At 45.4% G+C, this 15,077-nt stretch overlaps 1 non-coding gene across 1 annotated transcript; it reads left to right on the forward strand.

Moving 5' to 3' along the window:
• Positions 1-14,734: 14,734 nt before the first annotated feature.
• Positions 14,735-14,807, forward strand: TRNAF-GAA. The gene has a single exon. It is a non-coding gene; the product is annotated as a tRNA-Phe (tRNA).
• The last annotated feature ends 270 nt before the right edge of the window (positions 14,808-15,077 follow it).

The following is a 15,077-nucleotide window of genomic DNA, read 5'->3' on the forward strand; positions in this document are numbered from 1 at the left end:
CTGGTACCACCCAGTGCTGACAAGAGACTCCACTTATTGGAGGCATCTGGAGTAGGAATTCATAGACTTGGAGAGTAGAATAGAGGTTCACCAGGGGCTGGGGGCTGGGGGCTGGGCGGGGAGGGAAAGGGGGAGTTACTGTTTAATGGGCACAGAGTATGTTTGGGATAATGAAAAGGTTCCAAAAGTGATAATGGTGGTAGTTGCATAACATTGTAAATGTACTTAATGTCACTGAATTACACGCTCAAAGTAGTTAACAAGGGGAACTTTCTGTTATGTATAGTTTATCACGATAATAATTTTTAAAAATTCGCCCTCAGACCAGCAGCATTGGCATCAGTTCTTAGAAATGCAGATTCCTGGCCCCATTTCCAACTTAGGGAATCGGCACCTCCGTGGGTGCGGCCTGGCGGTTCTGATGGACCCTAATGTCTGAGAGCCGCTGCTCCCTGAAGGGGGCGGGGAGATGAGGCGGGAAAGGGATGGGGTGGCGGGGTCTTGTCTGCCATGAGGAAATGCTTGGACTTTATCTCGCTGTTACTGTAAAACAGTTGGAGTCTGGGGGAATCTCACCCATTGGCCAAGGTGGTGGCAGTGGGGAGATTCTTACACTGAGTGTGTGAAAAGCTAGCAAGGTGATTGGAGAGGAAAAAGAAGCCCTTACCCTTCACCCCTTATCCCCATCCCTCCCACAGTACAAGATTGGGGGCAGGAGCAGGGGAAGGCAGGTACATGCACTATAGAAGCCAAAAAGTCGATCAATATATATAATTTTTTTTTAAAAAGTCAAACATGGAACTATAATGGACATACTGTTTTTAGAGTCGCTTTTTTATGCTAAGCAATATATCACGAATGGTTTTACACGTTATGAGATCTTTGGCCACTTTTACTGACAGCAGAATTACAGCTTTGATAGCTTATTGTGCTAACAGCGTGGACGATGAGCTGAAGGAAAGCAAGATTGAGCCCCTGCAGGATCCAAGTGATGAAGCCGTTGCTGTAAATCAGGCTAGCCCCAGAAAGGCCCACAGCCCAGCACTGCCCAAAAGGGACGGTGTCAAGGACAGACACGAGAAGTGTTTAGATTAAAAACCAGATGATTAGACGTGGGAGGTGCACTTTCTTGACTTGGGTGGTATTTTAAGGTTGTAAATATTGCCCTGCAAAGGGTGGAGAACGGTAAATTATGTTTGGGAAGTGATGAGCTTTAGACATCGGTGGGGCATGAAAAAGGAGACATCTAACAGAAAATCAGACAGGAATCTGAGGCTCAGACTGGTGGGCAGGGTTCGAGACCTACAGATTCGTGTGGGACGGGCAAAAGTGGGTTTACAGTTGCATTGTGACATTCTCTTGCGTTACTAAAGCTGTTGTAATCGTCATCACCTGCATGTCTTTGTCCGTATGAACGACTGTAAACCTACTTGTGTCCACCCCTGTATTAATGAGTTCAGTGGCTATTAAGACCCAGAGAGTGGATTAAAATCTCCCCAAGGAGATCACACACAAGAACAAGGTTGATGGTGGGCGTCACGATTCACAAACACGCCATGAGAAATAACACCACGGTGTCAGTTTCAGGCAGAAGAGCCAGAGAGGTCTAGAAGGAATGGTTTAAAAACATGGTCAGAGGAGTGGCAGACAACAGAAGGAAGCAATGCCACAGCAGTCAAAGGGATAGATAGTCAACAACAAGCAGGTGGCTGGCTGAAGTTGGGTAAGGTAAAGACTTGAAAAGCGCCTGTTGGCTTGGGCAATAGACAGACAACATTTCTGGAGTTGATTTAGTGCAGTGTGGGGGAGAAGGAGAGCGTCTGGATAGTAAAGACCGAGAGGTGATGATGAGACAGCACAGGCACGCAGGGCTGGGAATAGAGAATACAGGGCAGCCAGGAAGCCACGTTGAGACCACATGGTCAGAGAGAGTGCCAGACAGGCTGACTGCAAGAATGTCGCCACCCTGCCACTCCCAGCTCAAAAGAGCGGAGGGAGCCGATATGTCCTCCCTTCTAACTGCTGGTGTTGAAGCCACTGACCTGCACACGCGGTTGATCAAGATTTGACCTCTCTGCCTTTCTAGAGTGGTGGTCACCAGCAGTCCGCCAGCCTGTCCACACAGTGCAGGCAAACATGGTTACCGGGCAACGCAGCTGGAAAAGGAAGTCGCCCTACCCGGAGATGGAAGATTTCACAAGGCTGCCTTTGACAAAGCCCACTTTGCCCCCAGCTTGTACACGCAGCCCAGCAGAGCCAGCCACTGAGCTGGTTCAGAGGGACCTCCCTTCCTTTCCTCCGTGGCGCCTCCCTTGTGCTCAAGCATAAGCTTAACAAAATCTGTCTGAAAGTGCCTCTGGGGTTTCCTCTCGATGTCTACCTTGAAGACCCCAAGAGCCTTAATGCCGATTGCAATTAGGGATCTCGGAATGGAGTGTGGGGGGCTACACACGAAACCTGACAAGGCCAGGGGAGGCGGGCATGACGGGCGATACAGGCTCAGAAACCCACAGGAACCCCACAGGACCGTCTTGGACAGAAACATCCCGAACTGAAAGTGTGTCCCAAGGCAGAGACATGACCTTTCCCAGACCCCCCAGGATAACTGCTGCACCAGACAGAGTGTGAGAACACACCCCTCTTCGTTACCTTGTTCCCTACATACCATCTCTCCGTGCTGGAAACGTTAGTTCTTAAGGAGTGTTTCTCCGTGTTCCTTTTTTCCAGCCCCAGAGGTTTTCCTACTTTGCTTTCTCCCGCCCCTTTCATCTGCCACCAGGAGATCTCATGTAACCCTCCTTTCATCCCCTCCTTTCATTCCCATGTTTAGAATAAGCTGCAAAACGGCCACTCTCTGGAACACTTCTCAGTCTGTTGAGATTTTGCTTCCTGGCCAGTGTCATCAATTGGGTTCAGATAAACTCATAAAAACATCTACAGCTTTTGACTTTTTACATCCACAGGAGCTGAGAAAATCAAGATCGGGCCAGCCCTAAGGAGGGTAGAGCATCCAGGAAAGTGTGGTGTGAGAAATATATTGGATCTCGGTCCCGGGCTCCTGGGACAGCACTCCTAAAATTCTTGGAATTTCCAGAGTGTTAGGAGCGTCTTTGTTATTTACAGGAGGCCCCGTGGAATCACACGAGTTTATGCTGATAAGTTGACTTAGCATGGGGCCCCTAAGTAGCCTCAGGATGGCTCTGGCCACCAGAAACACCAAATGATTATGAAAGTAAGATTTTTTTAGAAACAGAGCCTAAAAATTGAGGTCTGTAATAAACCCCTTGATCAGAGAGATTTGCTGAGCGTCCAGGTTGGTGAAGGGGCGGAGGTGCTGGGAGGGGGTGCCTCTGGACAAGGCCCTGGGGGGCTCTGCCTTCTTTTCCCGCATCTCACCCTGGGGGCATCTTCTATCCGGCTGTTCTCGAGTTGTAACCTCTCTAATAATCGTACATAAAATGTTTCCCTGGGTTCTGTGAGCCTTTCTAGCAAATTATCAAACCTGAACAGGGGGATTGTGGGGACCTGAAATTGTCAGCTAATGGTCAGAAGCACAAGTGACAACCTGGACTGGCGACTGGTGCCTGAGGTGAGGACAGTCTTTGCTTGTGGGATGTGTCGGGGGATCCAGGTAGCTATGTCACAACTGGATTGAATTGTAGGGCAGCCTGCTGGCGTCCTCCGGGAACTGAAGAATTGCTTGGTGTGGAAAAAAGCACGCTTTCTGGTGGCCAAAAGTGTGATAATTATAGAGAGTAATAATAGTCAAGAGTAGAGGAGGAAATTGAGTTTTTCCCTTCAAAAGGGTCTTCAGAAACTAACTTCTCTCTCTCTCTCTCTCTCTCTCTCTCTCTCCCCCCCCCCCCCTCTCTCTCTCTCCCCACGCCCCCCCCCCCCTCCTGCATGGGATGGGGTTCTGTGCTGTTCTAAAAGGGAGACGGGACAGTAGAGAAGGAGAGGCTGATGGGGGGTCAGGAGTGGGCGACTCACGGGCCCCAGGGGGTACAGGCCCCAGGGTAGAGCACTGGCTTGGGTGGAATGGGAAGGATGGGGTTTTCCTCATCCTTCTGGACTGGCAACGGCAGGAGTTGAGATGAATTTCTGGATGTAGAGACTTTGGGAAAGGGGCATGAGGGAATTCACCATGACCTCAATCTCTTCTTGAGTGGCAGGGAAGGCAAATGAGGGGACGTGAGAATTTTGAAGTGTCACAGAGGAAAGTAAAAGCAGAAACTTGATCGTTACCCAGGTGAGGGCATGGCCAAGTCGAAAGCCACAAATTTCTAGTGGCCCCATGTTGCAATTCCCTTCCCTTCCCTTCCCTTCCCTTCCCTTCCCTTCCCTTCCCTTCCCTTCCCTTCCCTTCCCTTCCCTTTCCTATTATTGACTACCTACTGTGTTCCAAGCACTATCCTTACCTCGCCCAACCTTAAATGAATCTAATCTTTCTCTTTCTCTAATTCTGTACATGTACTATAGAATGTTGCTGAAGAAATTTTCAAACTTCTATGTATTGGTACCACCAAGAGAAACAAACGTGCCCTTAAGACTATAAGCAATGCGTTCACCTATTCCTGCTCAGCTGCCTTTCATATGCCATAGGGTAGCAGCTCTCCATATTTTTTTTATCACGATGTTAAGTTCTTGACTTGATTCTGGTCTCACTCATTCTCAGTCCGTTCTCCTACTAATATTGTAGAAGGATGTGAAATGATGTAGTGGTAAAAAAAACCCTGAGTTTTGGAGACGTGTTTGCTGGGTCAGGGCAAATGTGAAAATGGGCGCTCACCTTTGAAAATTCTCCACTAACCCTTCGAGGAGACGTGTGCAAGCTCATGAAATCCTAGGTCCCGAGATGCCACAGCCTGATCGAGCTGGCACCACTCCCTGACTGCGGAGATTCCAGAAGCCGATCAGCTGTGATTACCATGACAACCAGACCCGGCCAGACTTGCTGCCAGGCAGGTGTCCTGCTTGGAGGGACTGAGCAAGGAGTGAGTGGCATGGCAGCCTACAGCTGGTCAGCTCTTCAGGGAGCACAAAGCCACCTTTCTGAACCTCAGATGGAGAGCCGGAGTGACCCAGCAATAATTTGTTAGCCTCCTGCAGGGAATGGATAAAACGTGAGGACTGGGGCTAGTTGACGTTTTAAAGCTGCCGTGACCGGTTTCTCTGACTTTGGAGACTGCCCTTGGGCCTTCAGGCTGAGCAGTAGCAGCCTCTGCACAGGGCAACAGGGAAACCCCCCAAGCTTAGGAGGGCCTCCCGACACTTCAAGTTCAAAGCCAGGTTCACCACCTCCTTTATAAAGTGGAAACTGTAGTTATTGTGATTTTTTAAAAAAGAAGTAATGCATGTAAAACATTCAGACTGTGCCTGGTACATAAATAATACATGTTCCTTAAATGTTAGTTTTTATTTTTATTTCACAGGAAAAAAAAAAGAAAGGAAACTGGAGTTTCCTGGCCCTAAACACAAAATTACTGTTAATCGAACTACTTCCTGACGTGGAAAGTATATTTTGATTCCCTGTTGCCTAATGCTTCAAACTCCAAAGTGTTTCCCTACCCGGGCTCCCTGATCCTTCCAGCTCCCCCCTCAGACACCCTTACCCATAAGCATCCTGGCCTCCTCAGGATGCCGGGCCCTTCCAAGCCCTTTAAAGACCCTGTTACTCCGCACAACTGTCCATCCTTTCACAAACGCACCTTCCTCTTCTTTGTCTGCAGAACTCCTACTCAACCTTCAAAACCCAACCCAATGTCACCTACTCACGGAAGGTGGCCTCACCTGCAGCTGTTGAGATTCTGCCCTCTGTATGACCACCACACTGACTCATACGGGCCATCTGTTTATAGGTGTGTGTGCCTCCCTAGACTTGCTGCTCCTGAGTGTGTCATCATCTCTGCGTCCCAGGACCCAGACACCCAGTGTTCCCATTCACTTGCAGAGTCTCCAAGGAGCAGATTCTTTGTCACTATGTTTTGTCTCTCGCAGTTTCTCTCTGCCTCCCTCTCCACGTGTGCTCACATCTGCTCTCCACCCCACCCCGGGCAGAACCCTTGCTTTTTTTTTAAGATTTTATTTATTTATTTTTTAGAGAGGGAAGGGAGGGAGGGGGAGAGAGGGGGGGGTAGGGAGAGAGAGAAACATCAATGTGCGGCTGCTGGGGGTCATGGCCTGCAACCCAGGCATGTACCCTGACTAGGAATTGAGCCTGCGACACTCAGAACCCTTGCTTTTTCACACACCACTGACCACACAAAGCCTGCGTTCTTCCTTGAACCTCACATTTGAAGAAAGAGGTAAACCAGTTTCGCGAGCCTTATGCTCACAGCTGATCTCACTTTAGAAGGACGGATCTTTAATCCTCACTTCCGTGAGTCTTTGTAGGAACTGCTTTGGATAATTGTTCTTTGATGTTTTCTTAGCTTTGAGAGTCGGTATTTCTAATACTGTTGTGTTTACAGCCAAACTCACTGTGCTTTACTTGACACACTCTCAGACCAGACTTACCCAATGGTGAAAAAGATTCTGTTATACCAACGTAATCTTTCCCTTCTACATTTGGAAAGGAGGAAGCACCCCTCCCTGACATTTTTTTAACATGTTGACTTAATAAGGTTAATTTTGTGAAGCAAAAGAAGAAATGTGAATTCATGGTTTTCCTCTCTTGGTTTGAACTGCTGGAAAACCTTTCAATAAAATGTCTTTCAAAATACAGAACTGTAAACCTTTCAGTAACAGTTTTGTGCTTTGCTTCATTACCCTTATTATTGGCTTGACTTAGAATGAAAATATTGCTCACTGAACGAAGATACTTGTGAGGGAGGAGGGAAAACACATTTTCAGGTTAAAATACTGAATAAGAAGGACAGAGATGAGAACTATTACATAAAATAGGCCAGATAAGGCCTTGAGGAACCTCTTTCTACTTCTAGCAAATTTCAAAACTTTTTAAAAAAGATTTTATTTATTTATTTTTAGAGAGGGAAGGGAGGGAGAAAGAGAGAGAGAGAGAAACATCAATGTGTGGTTGCTGGGGGCCATGGCCTGCAACCCAGGCATGTGCCCTGACTGGGAATCGAACCTGCGATGCTTTGGTTCACAGCCCGCGCTCAATCCACTGAGCTACACCAGCCAGGGCAAGCAAATTTCAGAACTTTGATGAATGATTCTGCAGCTCTGCCCTTCACAATTTTCTAATTGAATACACTTAGGTGAAAATATAAAGCAATTTTTCTTTGCTCAGGAAAAAAGCCTCCACAGTAAAATGTAATTATAGCTTATCTGGATGTTACATACCAAGTGAAAATACCGTGTGTTAATATTTAGAAAATACACATTTCCCTAAGATTACTCTGCTGCTCTGCAAGTTTTCTCTTTGCCCTAGTAACATTCTAAATGACTATGCTACCTGTGACTTATTCTGAAAATACTTCAGATTTCATTAAAAAAATAAATAGTGTACCACATAGCTAAAACTAAATCAGTTTAAAATTCTCAGGAGTTGAAACTCTGGTTCCTTAAGTTGATGGACCAGTCAAACCATGGTTTTAGATGGTGTTGCTGCAATATTCTAATTACTGCAATCTGATTTTCCTTAGTAATTGTGAAGGTCAAAACAGAAAGTCTGATTCAAAAAGGAAATTAAAGTTAAGAATAAAAGACAAGGAAGACATTTTTATCCCCAACACATGTCATGATATATTAGGTTGACCTTGTAGAGTTAATGAAAGGTTTTTCTGTAAATCACATTGGACTCCACTATAAGGTATGAATATTGCATCCCAAATCTTGAAACAGTATAATTTCATTTAACTGTGTTATTTTTCAATAAATGTACTTTGTGATCTATTAAACAAAAATGCTATATCTACACATATTTTTATTTTATGCCTTTGTAAGGCTTTCATGTGTGTGAAAACAGAAGTGAGGAAAAACCATCCTTTGCCACACCACATGCCCTTATTCGGTGATTCCAAAACTGTGGTCCCAGTACATGCAGGACCAGCCTTGGCAGTAGCGGGGCCAAGGGGCTATTTAGACTGACTGTGGATTTGATGAAGAACCTCTCTAGTTTCACAAAATTTATTCCTAATCACATTCTGAGGCTGAAAACCCCATTAATGAGGAACAAACATCCTCACTACTTAGTGAAAAATAACATTAAAATCCAGAATTCTTTTGGAACTGTAACATAAGACTGATATTTACCTTTTTTCAAATTTTATTATGAAAAATTAAAACAAAAATTTTTGAAGGGTGTATTTCTCCACCTAGATTCAACAGTTGTTCACCTTTTGCTATATTAGTTTTACTCACGTGTGTGTGCGTGTGAGATATTTGAAAGTAAGCTGTAGACTTCAGGATGTTTCCACACTAGATACTTCAGCATACACACCCTAAAATTCATAGTGCTCTCCTACATAATTATCATTTTCATACTTAAGAAAACTCACAGTCCTTTCCTAATATACATATTTAAATGTCTCCATGTTTCCCTGAAAGTTACAGAACATGCCACCCAAAACACGCTGCTTTGGCATAAGCATTATATTGAGTTGCAGGCAATTGAGAAGACATACTCATACAAGAAAAGCTCTCTGCCCTCCCCTATGTGCCTAAAAGCAGGAGATACATTTGTAAGGGTGTCCCCCCTGCCCCTCTCTACCAGAAAGGACAGGAGTTAATCGCCAACGCAAACTGTACAGCCCCATCCCCTCACAAGTGGCAACCGAGGAATCAACATAACCAACCTGACGAACTAGCCCTGTGGACCATTAGTCTCTCCCACGTTTACCTGGCCACCCTGGAACCTTAGTCTTCTCTTTGCCTTATCACTGCTCTACAAACTTATTTTTATCTTGTAAGATGCCATGTCAGCCCAAATTCTAACTACCCCATTGAGTTACCCATCATGGAGATATGTACGTGTAATGCACAGGTTCATAAACTTCTGTTTTTCTCTTGTTTTCTCTTGTCTTTTGTCAGTCTAATTTACAGGACCCCAGCCAGGAAACCTAAGATGGGTAGAAAGAAAACTTTTTCTCCCCTATATCCCAAGGGTCTCTTATTTATAGCTTAAAACAAAAAACAAAAAACAAACCTATACCAGGATCCAGTACAGGTCCACACATTAACTGTTCGTTATGTCTTTTTGTCAGTAGTGTGGATTCTTGCCTTTCCATCAGCAAGAATCGGACCTGGACAACCAGTGCGAAAACATGTAGGGTGGGCAGCTGCTGCTCCTTCTGGACAATATGCAGCCCAGGGAGGTGTGGACAAGTGGGTGTGGTCAGCTTTTCCAGTTGTATGGTGGAAACCGGCTGGAAAGCTAAGTGGTGGAACCTGGGGTCAGGGCCCTGCTTTCTGTCCTGCTAATTTAGCAAAACTGCCAAAATGTGCCGTGACAGCTCCAACCTCAAGGCAGAAAAGGTCCGACGAAGCATCTGTCTCACACTGCAGAGTCTTGCCTGAGTCCGGACCACAGCGCCGAGCAGCAACGCTCCGCTACCCGGTTCTCTCACCGGACCCCACCCACCCACTAAAGGTCTCCAGAAAGTATCTGCTCTGTGTGTGCAAGGAAGACAGGGAGGACCAGTGGAGAAGAGCTGACTGTTGCTAGGGCTCCTGGGTAAAGCGGTATGGGTCAGGGGTTGGCCAGTGGTGGGACGTGGAGTTGGTGTAAGGGGACAGAAGAAGAGGACTGGAGAAGCGGATGAAAGCAGTGGAGAGTCAAGAATTCAAGGCTCCTGGGAGGTTGGAGGGGACTCCGGGGACAAATCCCACAGACACTCCTTTGTCCTGGCCTCCTTTTCGGAGTCTCTAGTCATTTAACACTGTCTTCTGCATCTTCATTGGGGAACAGAAAAGGAGACTAATTATTTCTTGTTTCTGGCATTTAAAAAGAAAATATCAAGGGTTTAGGAAACCCGCGCATTGAATTTATGTTGTCTTTTTTTCTTTGGGTGACTAATCAGGCCTCATCCTTTAATTGCTGGGTGGGGGTGAGCTGGGAAGATGGGCAGGGATACAGCTGGGAGGCTGGCCCACTTCATCAAAAGAAAGAGACAAGTAATTAAGCTGACAAGTATTTAAAGGGTGTGCAAGCTTCTGAAACTCAAGCTCTAGAATCCAAGCTTTTTGGCCTTTAGGCCTTTGTGCGAAATCCATGTGATTAGTTAGGCATTTGCTTGATGGGCATGAGAGGATTGGATTTGGACATATGAAAAACCTGGGAGGTTGTTCTGGAGTATAATTTACTTAATCGTTTCTGGCCTGGGAAGTATACCTAGAGGCTTTATATCGATGTATGTGATTCTACAAACACACACACACAAAAAACAATAAGGTCTTTATTGACTTGTGGTTTAATGGCTTTAAATAAATTAACTTCTTTTGGATCAATTCAGTACACTGATGATTTTGCAATCTATGAACGTTTTGAATACTTCTCCCCTTAGTCACAACTTTAATTTATAACTTTGGAGACATCACTTTGGAGACATCCATCAAGCAAAGGCATTCTTGTCTACAGCCACACAACTTCACAATGCATAGGCATACCCATAAAAAAGGACCTCCCAAACCAAAAATAGCTGAGGCTTAACACAAGATTCCAGTTAAGGATTTGGACTCCCACGCCAATTTTTAATTGAAAGAGGGCTCCCCCCCCCCCCCCCCGCCAAAGATTTTATTTATTTATTTTTGGACAGAGGGGAAGGGAGGGAGAAAGAGAGGGAGAGAAACATCAGGGTGTGGTTGCCTTTTGTGCACTCCCTGTTGGGGACCTGGCCCGAAACCAAGGCGTGTGCCCTGATTGGGAGTTGAACCTGCAACCCTTTGGTTCACAGGCTGGCACTCAATTCACTGAGCCACACCAACCGGGGTGAATGAAAGAAGGTCTTTCTTTAAAAAAATATGTATTTGGAGTATGTAGCACAAGCTAGAGAATACGCTCTCTAGGTTGGCAGTCAGTTCTGCACCAAATTAATTGTGACTAAGAATGGAATTGTATCCCCTCTTCCCCAAATTCACACGATGAAGCCCTAACCCCCAAAGTGGCTGTATTTGGAGATGTGGCCTTTAGGAGATAGTTATAAGGATACAGTTCTAATCTGTAGGATCGGTGGCTTCATAAGAAGAAGAAGAAGAAGAGAGATTTGTCTCCATGCACGTGCTCCAAGGAAGCAAGGAAAGATCCCCGTGAGCACACAGGGAGAAGTCAGCTGTCTGGAAGCCAGGAAAGGATCTCCCACGAGGAACCTAATTAGCAGGCACCTCAACTTTGGACTTCCCAGACGCCAAACCGTGAGAAAATAAATTTCTGTTCTTTAAGCACCATTCTCCCCTCCCTCAAACGTTTGTGGTAGTTTGTGATGGCAGCCCCAGCCAATCTCCAGCAAGGCAGTGAGCAAGCTGTTTATAGCGTCCCTGGGGCTCAGTTTCCTGATACGTAAAATTTGTGGGTCGGGCTAAGTAAACCCTAAATTCTTTTCCACCTCTAGCATTATCTTGATTCCAACTCAAACTGTCTAGGTCCAGAACATCAAGTTAAAATTTTTTTTTAAATTCTGACTTTCCAATTTCCATAAAAGTTACAAAATGGTACAAGGAAGTCCCATGTATCTTTTACCCAGATTCATCAACTTTTAATATTTTCCCCTATTTACTTTTTTGTATTCTTTTCCCCTGTCTCTCTCTCTCTGTGTATATTTGCATATATACTATTTTATTTTTCTGAACGGCTTGAGAGTACATTGCAGATATGACATGTCTCTATCCCGAATACTTCAGTATGCATTTCTTAAAAACAAGGATATTTTCTTGCCTAAATATGGTCGCCAGCATCAGGAAATTTAACTCTGACATGACCCTCTTATGTAATCTACAGCCCAGATTCCGATTTCTTCAATCGCCCACCAATACTCTTTAAAGCATTGACCCTCCCTAACAGGAGCCAGTCCGGGATCACACACTGCGTCAGTGGCTGAATCTTTTCAGCCCTTCCATCTGACACAGCTCCTCAGCTCTTTGCTTTTATGACCTCACCAGTGTTGAGAATACAGGCCAGTCCGGTACTAGCATGACCTTTGTTTTGGATTGTCGAGTGCTGCCTCCTGGTTGAATTCAGATTATGCATCCCTGGCTGGACTCTCATGTCAGGGACCAAGCTGTGTCCTTTCTGGAGAATCACATTAGGAGCCATGTGATGTCTGGATGTCTTTCCTTGGTGATGCTAGTCTTGATGACCAGACCAAGGCATGGTGTCGTTTCTCCACTGCATAGATTCTGCCTCCCCCTTGCAGCCGCTAAGAATCTGTGGAGGAATGCTCTGAGACCATGCAGTGTTCCTGCTCGTCCTCTAACGCCTCCCTCACACTTAGCATCCACTGATGATTCTGGACTGAACCAGGCTTTACCATGATGTTTGGGAAAGGATGACTTCAATGCTACCACACCCTTCACATTTCTCAGTAGGCACCAGCCAAGCCGGAATCCTCCATGCCCCTCTCCCCCCATTACTGTACTCATGGATTTTTATTTTATCCAAGGGGTGAATAATCTGTTACTCTCTCTGTTTATTTTGATGCTTGGATTATCCCAAATTTGGCTACTGGGAGCCCCTTCAAAGTGGCTCCTATGCCCTTTGATACATTCCCATTTTTTTTTACACACTTGAGAAATACTGATTAAAATCAGAGGCAAATCAAAATAAGCACGTGTGTGTGTGTGTGTGTGTGTGTGTGCTGTGCGGTCTCAGGAGCAAAGTTGAGGACACACTACCAGTTGACAGCACTTCAAAACTTTATTAGGTGTTGTAACTATATACAACACATTCTCTTTAGTTGTTTTATTCTCAGGTCTTCTCATAATTAGTTTTCATAGTTATCACAGGTAATTAGACTGGAGCTGGCTGGAATCCATGGGCTAATTTGGAAGACAGGACTGCAGCCTACATAAAACTTCTTTCAACATGGAGCCTTTTTCAACATCTTTCTCATTTGAGTGCATTTCTTTATCGTCTGCTCCTTCCCGTGACGTGTATGCAGATTTCCACTTTAGCCCTTGGCGCAGTTCTGACGGTTCTTGCCTCCGCAGTCGTGCTGGGCAAAGCCAGGTTTTTGTCCAAGCTCACCGAGAAATTTCCTTCCTGTTGTCCACACTGAGGCACTAAGCTAGAGATTTCAGACTTTCTCTGTTCATAATGTATGAGTGTCTCCATAACATTTCTGAATGCCCCAAGTCAAAAGGAATCAGAAACAGTTCCTTTTATAAATGCTCAGGCCCAAACAACTTATTAAATATTTGTCTAACAACTTTATAACTCTTTGGAAAAAAATTATACACATAAATTGAAAAAAACATTCTATTTTTTTTATTTATAAGCACTCATCATCACTTACCAATGGGATGCATGAACCCTTTGGGTCGTGCACAATTTCTCAAGCCTTGGAAGCTGCCACTCTTACATTCTGTTATGCATTTATTTTCACGGGCAATTACTTTTCATCACAACTGCTGAAAACCTAGCTTCTCAAAGAGATGATGTCACTCAAAGAAATGATCTATGGCTGAAACTATGAGCTCCCTAGTAGTGATCCACATGTGTCCGACATCACCACACTGCCCTCGGACAATGCAGGCCTGTGGCAGCACTGCAGTACCCCGTGCAGCACCCCGTGCAGCACCCCGCAGGGCTCGGCTGCGCAGCTTGGGAAAGAGGACACCAAATCCCGGAAAAATCCTTTGTAAAACAGCGACCACAATGTATTGAGCTGATGCTAAAAATCTTTTCACTAACAGTGTAACTGGTAGAGTTCATTAGGTAGCACTAAGTTGTGGCTCTTTTTCCCAGGTTATGAATTGGGTGATCACAATGTTTATTTTCCAGATATTCTAGGGTGGTTTTAAGAGTGAAGGGGTACGACCCTGACGACAGATGTAAACTAGGACTGTTCTGGGCAAACCAGGTTGCGTGGCCTCCCAGGTAATCCACGGCACCCAGCATGACACTTACATTCTGAAATCCACCTTTATTGGACAGGTGATCATTATTACAATGTAGCTTCTATTATCTTGTACTTTGCCAAAGGATGTTATCACAATACATTGTGAAGCGTGCAGTTTATTGGTTGTGTTCTTCTTTCTCTTATTTCTCCTATCCCTTTTCCTCCATTTCCCCTCCGACCCTGGGCCTTTATCTTCTCCCCCTACCCCCACCCCCAATCCCATCAAAACTCACCTGCCACTTTCCTACTCACTCAGATTCAAGTCGTTCCTGCACTGTTTTGAAGAGCATGTGAAAGATAGCTACACTCACGACACACAAGAAAGCCGGTAAAAATCCTGTTATCTCTTTCTTTACGTGGGACCCGCACAAGGCAGATGCCCCGAATTTCTTCTTCTGTCACTCCAAGGTCCCCAAAGGACCACAAAGGAACTCAGAAAGCGACTCTCCACCTTAGCGATTGCAAACACTACCAAATATTCAATCGTTTTTTCTTTCCCTTTTTTGTCCACATTCGAATGCATCCATCCCTTTTGGGAAAAGAAGCAAGTAACGTATATAGATAGTGAGGCTAAATCACGGTTTGTAAAGAGCAAGACAGAAAGATTCTCATATAGTAATTTGATGTGACAATAAAAAAATACTGTAATTGGTGAGAACGGGCGGATCAGGAAGTCGCATGAAATTTAGTAATACCTTACTCTCGACCAATGCGAAGGCGCCGAAATAGCTCAGTTGGGAGAGCGTTAGACTGAAGATCTAAAGGTCCCTGGTTCGATCCCGGGTTTCGGCAGCCCCACTTTTTTAAAAAAGAACTAATTTATTTCTTGGAAGGGATTCAAATCTCATAGGGTCATTTGTCAGGACTAAACGGACTCAGTCATGCCAGCTCCAGTGAAAACTGAGACTAGGAGAGCCGCCACTTGGCACCGCCGTTTCTGGGGCGCCTTCCTTGCGGCCATGGGGGCGTTGCTGCGCGTGCGCGCTGCGCGGGCCCGGGACCGCGGCTGGCCGGGGTGCCAGCCCACGTCTCAGCGCTTGGGAGCCCCGGTGGCACCGCCTT

The sequence above is a fragment of the Phyllostomus discolor genome, chromosome 11 (genome assembly GCF_004126475.2).
Source record: "Phyllostomus discolor isolate MPI-MPIP mPhyDis1 chromosome 11, mPhyDis1.pri.v3, whole genome shotgun sequence".
Taxonomy (NCBI): domain Eukaryota; kingdom Metazoa; phylum Chordata; class Mammalia; order Chiroptera; family Phyllostomidae; genus Phyllostomus; species Phyllostomus discolor.